The sequence below is a fragment of the Callithrix jacchus genome, chromosome 8 (assembly GCF_049354715.1).
Source record: "Callithrix jacchus isolate 240 chromosome 8, calJac240_pri, whole genome shotgun sequence".
NCBI lineage: Eukaryota > Metazoa > Chordata > Mammalia > Primates > Cebidae > Callithrix > Callithrix jacchus.
Genome location: NC_133509.1, coordinates 16,140,778 through 16,152,994, shown reverse-complemented (window position 1 = coordinate 16,152,994; position 12,217 = coordinate 16,140,778). Strand labels below are relative to the sequence as shown.

Genomic DNA, 12,217 nt, shown 5'->3' with positions numbered 1-12,217 from the left:
AGACCCACACAAGATCTTCTGCATGAATCTCTTCCCTGTCTCCCCTTTTCCTGTTGCCTCTAGCTTCTCACCTCTCCTCAGCAGCTACTGCTTCAGAGGAGGAGAGGTGGGATCTCTGGGAAGGGAGATGTGGGGAGGAGGGGCTCCCTGAGGTGCCAGGTGGGAGGTGGGGAAAGGAGGACTTCCGCTTAAACTGTAGCTGCTTCACTCAATGGTGCATCTAAAATAAAACATATCTCATTCTCCAAAACCTAATCTTTCCAGGAAGGAAAATACAACCACACAAATAATATTTGGCCCACATAAGAAATTGATATTCCTCCTCTCACTGTACCTGCAACTCTATGTCCTGTGAGCAAACACTCTGACCTTATTAGCCCAAGAGAACATTTACATCCTCTCTGTCCAAGGTCAGATGACAAGATATCCTTTATTAACTTGACAAAACAGCATATTGTAGTCAAGTTACCGACTCCTTTCATCACTTGGAAGGGAAATAGTGGTGGGCGTGGGATCTTGGGGAACACAGGGCAAGAGGTCTCTTTTCACTTGATTACACGTATTTTAACATGAACTTCCACAATTTTTGTGGGTTTTTTCACAATATCATAAGCACCACCCCCCAAGTTTTTAAAAACTCCCTAAAGACCCTGTCTTATATAAGCACCCTTGCAAATGAACGCATACTATTCCGCTGCAGAGATAGCCACGGTTCTGTGATTTTAGGAACACAGGTCTTTGGGTCCCTAAAGACCAAAAGACCTCATATTATTCTTGCTAAAGTAAAAACCTTAAGAGTCCCAATAGCCAGCTTAGTAATTGCAGGTAACTGGTAAAGAGCAGCTTCCGTTAGAGGACTGGAAATAGCCCCCTGGTGGTCAGAGCTGTATGCAGAAGGCACTGAGGTGGAGTTTGGCTGCCACCACAAAAGGGGAGTCAAGAAATGTATCCTAGGAGGAGACACAGTATCTGGGTCATTGTTTCCACAGCTGTCAGTCTATCCCAGGGAACAGAACTGAAGACATTTCATTCTGGACACAGGCAGGCAGCTGTGTCATTGCACAAGAGTGGACAGATGTGGGGCCAGCACATTCCTAACCTTGAACTCATCATCTCTGAGATCGTGGAGCCCTCAGTTCTCAATCCTGGTTGTACATCAAGAGGGAAAAGAAGCCGGTACTACTCAGGACTTATTGTAGACTGATTAAAGAAAAGAATCAGAGTGTTTCCCCTCTGGAAAATCTGAGAGAGAAAGCTCTCCGTTCAATGTTTGTAGTTCGGATGGCCTGGAAAGCCTCTGGAGGCAGGGAGTGGGCTCTATGATTTCTGTTAGGGCCCCTTTCCCTCCCTGTGTTCCTTATCCAGGACTTGGCAGGAAACACTGGGATATCAACAATTTCACAGAGTGTTTTCTGCAATTTTTCTGCTTTTGTTTTATCTTCGGGTCTCATCATCAGGGAGATTTGATGAATAGGCCAGAAATTTTGGAACCACCGCTTGGCTTCTGACTGCCCCAGGCTTTCTTGAAAGTTTCCAGCAGTCAAGACTTTCATTCAAATATCTGCAGGGGACTTTCAAGGGAAGGGCTGGGAAGCTCATAGCCCCATTAGGACTTCCTATGACCTTCCCAGAGGGCCCAGCCACACAGCTGCGGGCTGGAATGCAGCAGGAAACCCAGCTCCAAGTTATATCACAAGCAGCCTTCAGCAGCCAATCCTGAAATATCCCATTTCTTCCTGATCCGCCCCCACTCCCAAACACACATCTAACCAGCCAGTAAGATTCAGCAGTTACCTCTGAAATGCATCTTGGATCTTGGATTCCCTGTCCTAACACCAACTCCCCAGTGCAGGAAAAAAAATCTCCTAACTGGACTTCCAATCTCCAGTCTCTCCACCTCCAGCCCACTCTCCATGCCACAGCCAACGTGAACTTACTAATCTAAGAACCTCTCTTCATTTTCTGGAAGTAATCCAAAAACAAAAAGGAATTGAGAGATAAAAACACAAATTCCATTTTTAGTGAAAGCAGGAGACAAGTAAACCACAAAACAGGTGGAAGAGTTGCCAAAAGCAATGGAGCTTCAGCAGAGACGTGGCGGGAGGAAGTAGATCAAGGACGTAGTGCTGCAGTCTTCGGTACAGCCTGAAAAATACTCCTCCCGAAGGGGAGGGGCACACCCAGATGCAGAATACACAGAGGCCTTGCGTGCAACAGCAGTAAACGGGTGCAGGTGCTGTGGAATGAGCTCTTGCTGGCTCAGGACTCAGGCAAGCCAGAGTTGTAGCAAATAGTCTGTTTCTGTGGCAACAGGGGAGGAGAGACTTTGCCTTGGGGAATCCTCACCATTGGTTGCAGAGAATTGAAGGCTTAGTCAATTTACATCAACCCTGGGTCATAAGGAAAATTTAGTCAACCTGGAAGACAGTCTTGGACTCTCCCACCTGAGGTCCACACTGGGGGCGGGGGGCGGTCTGCTTCAATAATGAGTAATATCTACAAAGTTTTGACAAGAAACAAAGGACAAAAAAAAAAAAAAAAGAAATAGCAAACAGCAGGTAAAGAAGATTCATCACAAAACATTGCCACGGAACAGATGAAAATTCTAATGAGAAAATTAAGAAAATGTAGCAAAGTAATTCCCTCCACAACGAAAACACACACCTGAGAGATCAGGGAAGCGGTAACGAAACAGTGGAAGGAAATGAATCCTGAGCTGCCAGAGCTCAGGGAAGACGTGAAAGAAAAAAAGAAAACTATCCAAACTCCACTCTTAAAATGAACCCTAAAATTTGAAGCAGTAAAAGGGGAACACATACCCTTGGAAACTCAATGAGAGATAGTGAGAGGAATAACAAAAGTAGGCAAATGAAATGAAAATAAAGGATTAGAGAGAAAACATTAGGTACTTTTGGAAGGCAAAGTACATTTCATTCTACATGCATTAAATATGTCTGAAAGGGGCTGCGCACAGTGGCTTACACCTGTAATCTCGCCACTTTGGGAGGCTGAGGCGGGAGGATCACCAGAAGTCAGGAGTTCAAGACCAGCTTGGCCAACATGGTGAAACCCCGTCTCTACTAAAAATATAAAAATTAGCCGGCATGGTGATGTGCACCTGTAGTCCCTGCTATAGGGAGGCTGAGGCAGGAAAATCACTTAAAACTGGGAGTGGAGGTTGCAGTGAGCTGAGATCACACCACTGTATTCCAGCCTGGGTGACGGAGTGAGACTCCATCTCAAAAAAAAAGAAAAACAAAATTCTGAAAGGGCACACAAGAAATTGATAATATCAGTTGCTTCTAGGGAATAAAATTGGGTCGGCCGTGAGGTAGAGTGGAAGGGGTGGAAGGAGGCCTAGGATGGAAGGGAGGTTTTTCACTTTCATGGTTTTTAAAGTGTTGACTTGTATGAACATGTTAGCTCATCAAAAACATTCAAATGAAGCAATACACACCCTACCTCCCAATACGCACACACTTTTACAATCCGATTATGTTATTCTCTGCTTAAAACTCTTCCATGGTTCTCATTTCTCTTAGGATAAACAGCACACATCTAAAAATGGCTTATTAGTAGGGTGATCATATAATTTATTGTCCAACAGGGCACTTACGATCAAAAAGAAGCACTACAGATATAAACTGGGACTGAGGCCATCTACTTATAAGGCAGGCCACAATCTGGTCCTTGTTTCCCCTCCAGCCTCATCTGTCACCTTCCAGCCCACAGGCTCTAACCCCAGTCTTGTTGAACTATAAGCAGTTACCCTCTTCCCTCCAGACCTCCCAGCACAAGCTGTCCCCTCTGCACAGTACTTCCTTCTTCTAAGTCTCCCCTATACCCTATACCCTACCCTTTGGCTTATTCTGTATATCCTTCGGATCTGATTTACCTTACATATTTCATCAGTTCTAAAATGCATGTTCTGGCCAGGTGCAGTAGCTCATGCCTATAATCCCAGCACTGTGAGAGGTCAAAGTGGGAGGACTGCATGAGCCCAAGAGTTCGAGACCAGCCTGGGCAACATAATGAGACATTGTCTTTACAAAAAGTTAAAAAATAATGATGGTTGGGTGCCATGGCTCATGCCTATAATCCTAGCACTTTGGGAGGCTGAGGCAGGTGGATTGCTTGAGCTCAGGAGTTTGAGACCAGCCTGGGCAACATGGCCAAACCCTGTCTCTACCAAAAATACACACACACAAAAATTAGCTGGGCATGGTGGCATGCACCTATAGTCCCAGCTACTTGGAAGGCTGAGGTAAGAGAATTGCTTGAGCCTGGCAGGCAGAGGTTGCAGTGAGCTGAGATCAAGCCATTGCACTGGAGTGAGACCTTGTCTCAACAACAACAAAAAGTTTAAAAAATTAGCTGGGCATGGTGGCTCAAGCCTATAGTCCCATCTACTCAGAAGGTGGGAGAATCACTTGAGCCCACGAGGTTGAGGCTGCAGTGAGCTGAGATTGTGCCACTACACTCCAGCCTGGATGAGTGACAGAAAGAGACCCAGCCTCTCAAAATAAATAAAGAATAAAATAAAATAAAATGCACATCCCTCACCTCCCTACCACCCCGTCACATTTTCACACCTCTGAAATGAGAATAGGTAATAAAATCCATGACACGTCATGGTTCAGTGGGCAGCATTTTTCTTCATGGTACATAAATTAATGATGCATCTTACAGCAGAAGAATCTTGGGTTTGATGACCCGTGTTATCACACTGCACTGTAACTGCTTGGTTCCAAGGTTAGCTTTCCACTCACTGGGAAAGCTAGTCACTGAGGGCAGGACTGTGTCACTGGCACTTTCTGGAAAATGGTAGTTCCACAATAAACATTTTCTGAACATGCGTGAATAAAACCATGCAGTTTAATCAACTTTACTGAAAACACTTCGCATCATTTTCTGTCGAGGCCCTATAGCTTAACTGGCAATGTAAAACTTGCAATGAAGAAGAAAATTTCAGAAGAAAAATTTGTCTAAGGGTAGGGGGTTTTCTCTCAGACATTTCTGCACATTTTTCCCCTCTCAACACTTCTGGTTTGCTCTGGGTCTTCAGATTTCCTGAAGACTCTTGATGACTGACGGCAATCAAGATCCATATGGAAGGAATGTTTGTTTTTAACAGCAGGACTTTAGATCTGTGAAGGGAAGTGAAATAAAATTATGTATATATTTCCATTTTCTATCGAAGTTTCAATCTCACTCTTAACTTGGTTCACAAAGCAGAAGTGACAAAATGCCAAACAAAAATGCAGTTATTTATTCAACGCATATCTGCAGAATTCCCACTATTTGCCTGCATTCTTTTCCATACTGAGACCATCCCAGTAAATAAGACAAGGTCCTTTCCCTCTCGGAGCTTGCAATCAAATGGTGGTTGATACAATGATGTACATGCAAATTAAAAACGTAATATGTCAGAAGTGGTGACTGTGATGATAATATGCGAATGTAACATTTTATTACGCTGTGGGAACCCCAGCTTGTCTGATCAGAACAACTACCAGGGAACTCATTAAGGAGGGAGATCTTGGGCCCCTGCTAGCCCCACTGAATCAAGATCTACAGCAGAGAGGCCGGGACAAAACTATTTTAGGGAGTGCTCCAGTAATTCTTGTGATCACAGGACACCAAGGCTGTGTCAGAGCTTTTCAACCTTGGCTGCAAGCTAGAATCACATGGAGAGCTGTGAAAATGTGTGACACTGGATCCCTTTCCCATGGATTCTGATTTCATCCATCCAGGATGAGTCCTGCCTCTGTATTTCAAAGCTCACCAGATGACGCTAGTGGGCAGCCAGGGTTGAGAACCTAGGGCTACACTGCCTCGGGGATAGTTGGAGGTTAGAATTGGCAACTTGCTGCCCACTCTTGCTCAGGAATCAGGCTCTTGTATGCAGCTGCTTGCCCGAGTCCAAGATGAAATATCTCTCCTACACCCAGGGAAAGACGGGCAGCTAACCCAGGTACTGTGTCTTCTGCGTCTGGCTTTATACCTTTGCCTTGGATGTAGCTCCTCTTTGGATATGCTTCCTGTACAGCGCCAAGTCTGAGAAGCGACCCCTACTGTAACATTTCAGCTGGGCCTGGCCTCAATACCCAGCTGACAAATGGGGAAACTGAGGCTTACAGATGTCACACTTCTCCAACTGAGGCCATAATTTGACACAACACTTTCAGTCACCTAACACAAGCCATTCTCTCTTTGCAGTTTCTTTGGAAAGCCCCCAGTGTATAATTTCCATCAGTAACTTCATTTTGAAATCCCATCAAGCCTACCGGCTGCTATGCCAGGAACCCAAAATGCAAACACTCCAACAGCTGCCTTTGAATAAAAGGAAGAAACTGTTTCCCTTCTTCAGCTCAAAAATTTCCAAAATCATTATGTCACTACGCCTGGCCTCTAAGGGGAAGTGAGGAGGAAGGCAAGAAGATGTAAGTCCTAGGAAACCCTGGCATGAGAAGTACTGTCATTCTCTTTTCCTATGACCAGTCCCGGAAGTCCCTACCACTCTAAGACATTATATCCTAACTGGGCACAATGGTAATTTTTCCCCCCAGAGGAAGTGGGGTGCTATGGAAAATACTCAAGTTCAGGCCTCAGTTGGAGAAGTGTGACATCTGTAAGCCTCAGTTTCCCCATTTGTCAGTTTTGTCGTGAGGATTGGAGGCTACATAACTAAAGCAGTAACCACTTGCACATAGTAGGTAGCTATGCACATAGTAGGTAGCTATGGTTGTTATTGCATCCTCTCTGCCTTTCGGTATTTTTCTCCTAGAGAAATGACTATGCTGGGATTTTTTTTTATGTTGTTGCTCAATGAGCTGGAAAAGGCAGCCCTGCTGATTAGAATGCTGGTTTGCAGGAAACAGAGTGGTAGTGTTGACATTTGCAAAAAGCTTTCCTGCTAAACTTTAAACACTTGGCAGATCTAATCCTGCTGGCATTGCCTGTTGGTGATATTTCTATGGTTATAACGGACATGCCGAGTTCAATCAAACACCCAGGGAAAGGGCAGGATAATTGGTTTCCTTCAGGTTTCCAGCAAAGTTATGTGGACACAAAGTCCATTTTAGCATGGAGGAAACTAATGTATATTGAGTATTTCCTGTCTAGCACATTTGGAGGTGCTCAATAAATGCTGAGAAGCTGAATACACTGTGACGGGATGAATGCACTGCATAGGCCAGAATGGACCATGCATTTTAATTTTGTACTACATGGTTTGCTATGGGTAAATGGTTAATTTCAAATATTGATGTATTTATTTGAGCAAAGGGTGCGTCAGTCCACATGCCAGGTTCTGAGAACAGACCTGTAAGCGAAAACAGATAAGATGTCGCTGCCTTCTGAGCCCTCAGCACAGACAGGGCGCTGAAACAGGAATATTCTCCTACTCTGTGTGCTAAGTCCTGTGATGGGGAAAGCACTGACGGCATCTAACCCAGCCTGGACTAGGAAGGGGAAGTGGAAATAGACGCTGGCTCTGGAGGTGCCAGGCAGTGGGAAACTCAGGGAAGGACTAAGCCTCGGAGGAACTGGAAACGGGTTAGCCCAGCCCGTGCAGGAAGAGGCGACAGGCAAGGTGAGAAGATCCCCAGCTGGCTTTGCGAACCTTACCAGATCTTCTGTTGGACAGGCTAGTGTGCGGCAAGGCAGGGGCTTGTCCTTGCTATTAAAATAATTTCACAGGGGAAAATCGGCTTTTTGGTAAAGTTCCATTTGAGGTTTTTTGTTTCTAAAATTACATTGATGGAGATAGTGGGTCTTATCATTTCAGGGCCTCCAAAGGGCCTCCGGATTAGGTTTTTGATGCTGAGCTCCTTAGGGCAACGAGGAGTTATTAAAGCACTAACAACAGGGTAGCGAAATGCCCCTTTGTCTGTCTCACCACTTTCCTAGGGACTTCCGTTCGTTCAGCGCAAATGAGCGGCTGTGGCTGCGGAGATGGAGTTCATCCACTTCCTGGTTGTCTGCTCAGCCTGCGGGAGAAGCAGTGAAAGAGTTGGGGACTTGGCTGCTCCCCGGGCTTGGCTCTCCAGTTCAGCCTTGGCTTGGGGTCCAGGATCCCCCATCCAAGCTCCCGTCGCTGGGGAGGCCCAGGCAGGGCGAGGACAAACGCGGTGATCGTGAAGCTGGACCCTAGAGAGACAGGAAACTGCTTTCCCACCTGGAGCGACCACGACCTCAGTAGTCCTCTCCGTGCTACCTCCTCCAGTATCTTGTTTGTGCCCTGGACCCGATTGCTCCCTGGGGATTCCTCCCTCTGTGCGAAATCTGCAGGGACCTCCCGCGTCTGGGGACTCCCGGGGCGGTGTACTGTCCCCGCCGGGCGCGCAGCACAGAGCGCCCGGTGCAGCGAGAGCGCTCCCAGCACCCATTCCCGCTCCGGGTTCCCCACCGCGGCCCTTTTCCTAGGTTGCAGACTCTCCCTCCCCCAACCCGCACCTCCTCCCGCCCCCCCCTCCCCCCCCCCCCCCGCCCCGCGCCCCGTTCTGACAGTTGAGCGCACTTCCAGCGGGAAAACCTAAGAATGAGGTCGGGCAGTTCCCAAGGTCCCCCTCCACAGCCCACCTCCCAGCACGCTAGGGACAGTCTGTGCGGAGCGAGCGAAGGCCACAGCGAGGCAGTTTCTCGCCGTTACTTTAAAACAAAGTGTCTGTTTTCTGTGTTGGGATGTTAAGGAAAAACAAACAGGTAAAATAAGATACCAGTAGTCAGGACTCAGTAGGTTAAATGCCGTTTCTATTTATCCCGTCTTCCTTGCATCTCTGCAATCTGCCTTGTTATGATTTTCTTTGTTTTATCACACAGGGAGTACGCAAATGTATTTTCATTGTAAGAGGCTGAAACAAGGCAGGAGCTTACAAAGCAAAATGTGAACACCTTATCGCAACTCCCTCCCCCCATTCCACTTCCCTCCTCCCCGGTAAAACCACTGCCTGTCGTTTGGTATGTAACATTCACTCTTATTCCATGCATTTACACGTATGTGAAAGTACACATTTGGATATGCACAAATAGAAGTTTATTGCATATATGCACACACGTACCTGTACACATAACTTGTTCAGTTTTATGTCATGGAGACCATAGGGTAAGTGTTCTTCGGATTGTCATTTTCATGTACTAATATGTCTTAAGGAGCTGTAAATGACAGAACATGCAGGTCTTTTATGCCATAGCTCTATCTCTTTCTGATAGCTGCAAATTCCAAACTGTGGACTTCTCAGTTCTCATAGGTTATTTAACCTCCCATTATTGACATTTCTGGTGTTACTTTTTTTTAAACTTTTTATTTCTTTCTTTTTTGTTATTACAGACAGGAATCAATAATTATTGTACTAGTTATTTACTGCTGCCTAACACAATACTCCAAAACATAGTGGCTTAAAAGTATCATAAATATTTGTAATCTCTCATATTTTTGGCCAGTCAGGAATTTAGAGCTTCTTGGGTGGGTGGTTTCCGGCTCAGTGTTTTGCATGGGATTGCAGTCCAGATGTTGCCTGGGGCTTCAGTCAACTGACTAGGCCTGGAAGATCTGTTTACTCTCAGGGCTGGTAAGTGGATGTGAGCTGTTGGTGGGAGCCCTTAGTTTTTCCCACATGTGGGTCTCTCCACAAGGCTAATTGAGTGTCCTCACAACATGGTGGCTGTTTCCATTGTAGCCAGTCATTCCAGAGAGGAAAGTAGAAGCATAGGGCCTTTTATGACCAGCCTCTGAAATCACACGTTGTCACCTTGGCCACATTCTAGTCATTAGGAGTAAGTTAGTAACTGTAGCCCTTTTGTGAAGGGAAGGGTATCAAATAATTTGTGAACATATTTTAAAACCTCTAGTATTAATCTTATATATAATCTCTGTGTAGTTGTGTGACTGTTTCCTTAGAATATATTTCTAGAACTGGAATTGCTGGGTCTAGTGTTATATGCACTTTTAACGTTGACAATTGTTTGTGTTAGAAACTGGTCATCGTCTCCCTAATATCCGTTTTCTCTTTTCTTCCTTTTAGCAACAAATCTCCTGAGATTCAGGTGGGTATGAGTTGACAATATATTTTCCACCTCCCTTGCTGCTACGTGGGACATGTAACTAAGTTATGGCCAATGGGAAGTATTGTGTACAATTTCTGAATCAGGTCCTTAAAATAAGCTGTTTGCTGTACTTCCGCTTTCCCCATGGAGAAATCTATTCAGAGAACAGATGTGGTGGTGGGAGTCAGCTTCCACCAGGCAATGCAAGTAACACCGTTGGGGATGGTGGTACAATGTATATAGGAAGAACCTGGGTCCCTGCATAACCTTGTGGAGCTGAGCCAGCCTTCTTCCCCGGACTTTCTACTAGCTTAGACTTTTGTATGATGAAAAAAATAAAGCTTTTATCTTGTTTCATCCACTGTTACTCATTGGTGATTTGCCTCCTAGAAAGCCTCCCCAACAATGTATGAGTATCCATTTCCCCCATCCTTGCCCATACTAGATATTATCAATATTCAAAAAGTTATCATTCTGATGCCCCCCCCCGACTTATGACTTTATAATCTCCTTAATGCGCTACTGTACCAAATGCTAGGGGCAGGGTGAAAGATATTGACTAAATTCAAGAAAAAAACCTACCACAATCTGTATTAATAGAAAACACAAAGATACAATGTTGCTTTCAGAAGTACTCATACATTTTTCCGCAAAAGGCTCTGCAGGGATGCTGTGCCTTCCCTCAAAGGCATTACAGCCTAACTGGGAAGAGGTATCTGGAAATAGACAACTAGCAGTACAGACCGGAGCAGTCTGGCTGCCCAATTCCTGGTGCTGACCCAGGAAGATTGAGGGGGGAGCCGTGATGGAGGACATTTAGCCTCACAAAGTCAGTGGTTTATGACTTTTGTATACTATTCAGGTGAGAAGCAGGGAGAAGGGAGTGGACTATCTGGGAGAAAGTTGTGGCAAATGCTATGGAGTGAGACTGTTCATGTCCCATCCCTGCCACTTCACTCTGTTGGCCCATACTTACGGAGTGCCTTCTGCAAGCAAGGTATTGTTGGTGAGGCTTGCAGAAGGGGCGTCCTATGAGAAGCTCTGCTGTATCTGGAGCTTCCTTTCAGAGGGCTGAGACAGATGACGATGGGCTGGGCTTCCGTTCCCTCATGTGGAGAATGATGAGAACACCAGCCCGGAACTCCAGGGCTGTTGGGAAGATGGAATGGAATAGTACGTGTAATGGGTTGCCTTCACAGTGCCTGGACGGAACAATTGCTCTTAAAGGTAGGTGTTATAATTAAGAAAAGCCATGAAGGAGAAAGTCCCCAGAGCCCCCAAAGTTTCTTTCTGTGCTTTCACTGGTGACTCCCATAAACTTAGTTTTAATGCTGCCTGATACAGTGTGGATCTTTGTCCCTCCAAATCTCATGTTGGAGTATGATCCCAGGGTTGGAAGCGGGACCTGGTGGGAAGTGTTAGGTAGGGGGATGGATCCCTCATGAATGGCTTGGTGCCCTCCTTGTGGTGATGAGTGTGTTTTTGCTCTATTAGGGTGAGATCTGATTGTTTAAAAGATCCTGGCACCTATTCCTCTCTGTCTTGCTCTCTCTCAGGCCATGTGACCTGCCTGTTCCCCCTTTGCCTTCTGCCATGAGTAAAAGCTTCCTGAGGCCTCACCAGAAATTGAGCAGATGCCAGTGCCATGCTTATCCAGCCTGCAGAACCATGAACTAAATAAACCTCTTTTCTTTATAAATAACCCAGTCTCAGGTATTCCTTTGAGGAATGGAAAATGAACTAATACCACTGCCCCCACAGAAAAACTCCCGCTTTCATAAAAGATATCAATTCTTTCTCACTGAGGTGAAAATAATAGATGTAGTCTGACGCACTACTTCTGCTGCATTTAACCTTTAGTGGAGAACATGCCATGTGTTTGGTTAAATCATAGGGATGAAAGTCTAATTATGAAATTTCAGGCATCAGCAAACCTAAATCAAGGGCATTTGGGCCAATTGAGGGTGCTTCACTGACGCTGCTGAAATCAACGTTTTTAGGGAGCTGGCCCAGTCTTCTCTCGCCTTTTCTCTCTTCCAGCCCCTTCTTATCTCTTCTTTTCTGTTTCTGCTCCCCTGACTCCCCTTTCTTTCTCTCCCTTCCCCTCTCTTTCCTCCTCTCCTCTGTTCCTCTCTGTCTTTCCCTTGCCTAAATGGCTGAGTCCCTGATG

The 12,217-nt window shown here is 45.6% G+C and overlaps 2 long non-coding RNA genes across 2 annotated transcripts; one reads left to right on the top strand and one right to left on the bottom strand.

Moving 5' to 3' along the window:
- Positions 1–3,569: 3,569 nt before the first annotated feature.
- Positions 3,570–11,132, bottom strand: LOC118144805 (uncharacterized). Its single transcript, XR_004729581.3, has 4 exons — positions 11,024–11,132; positions 9,063–9,156; positions 7,901–7,991; positions 3,570–5,147 (listed from the first exon to the last, which is right to left on the bottom strand). It is a non-coding gene; the product is annotated as an uncharacterized LOC118144805 (long non-coding RNA).
- On the top strand, positions 8,518–11,746 carry LOC144577534 (uncharacterized). The gene is made up of 2 exons (XR_013521667.1): positions 8,518–10,047; positions 11,115–11,746. It is a non-coding gene; the product is annotated as an uncharacterized LOC144577534 (long non-coding RNA).
- The last annotated feature ends 471 nt before the right edge of the window (positions 11,747–12,217 follow it).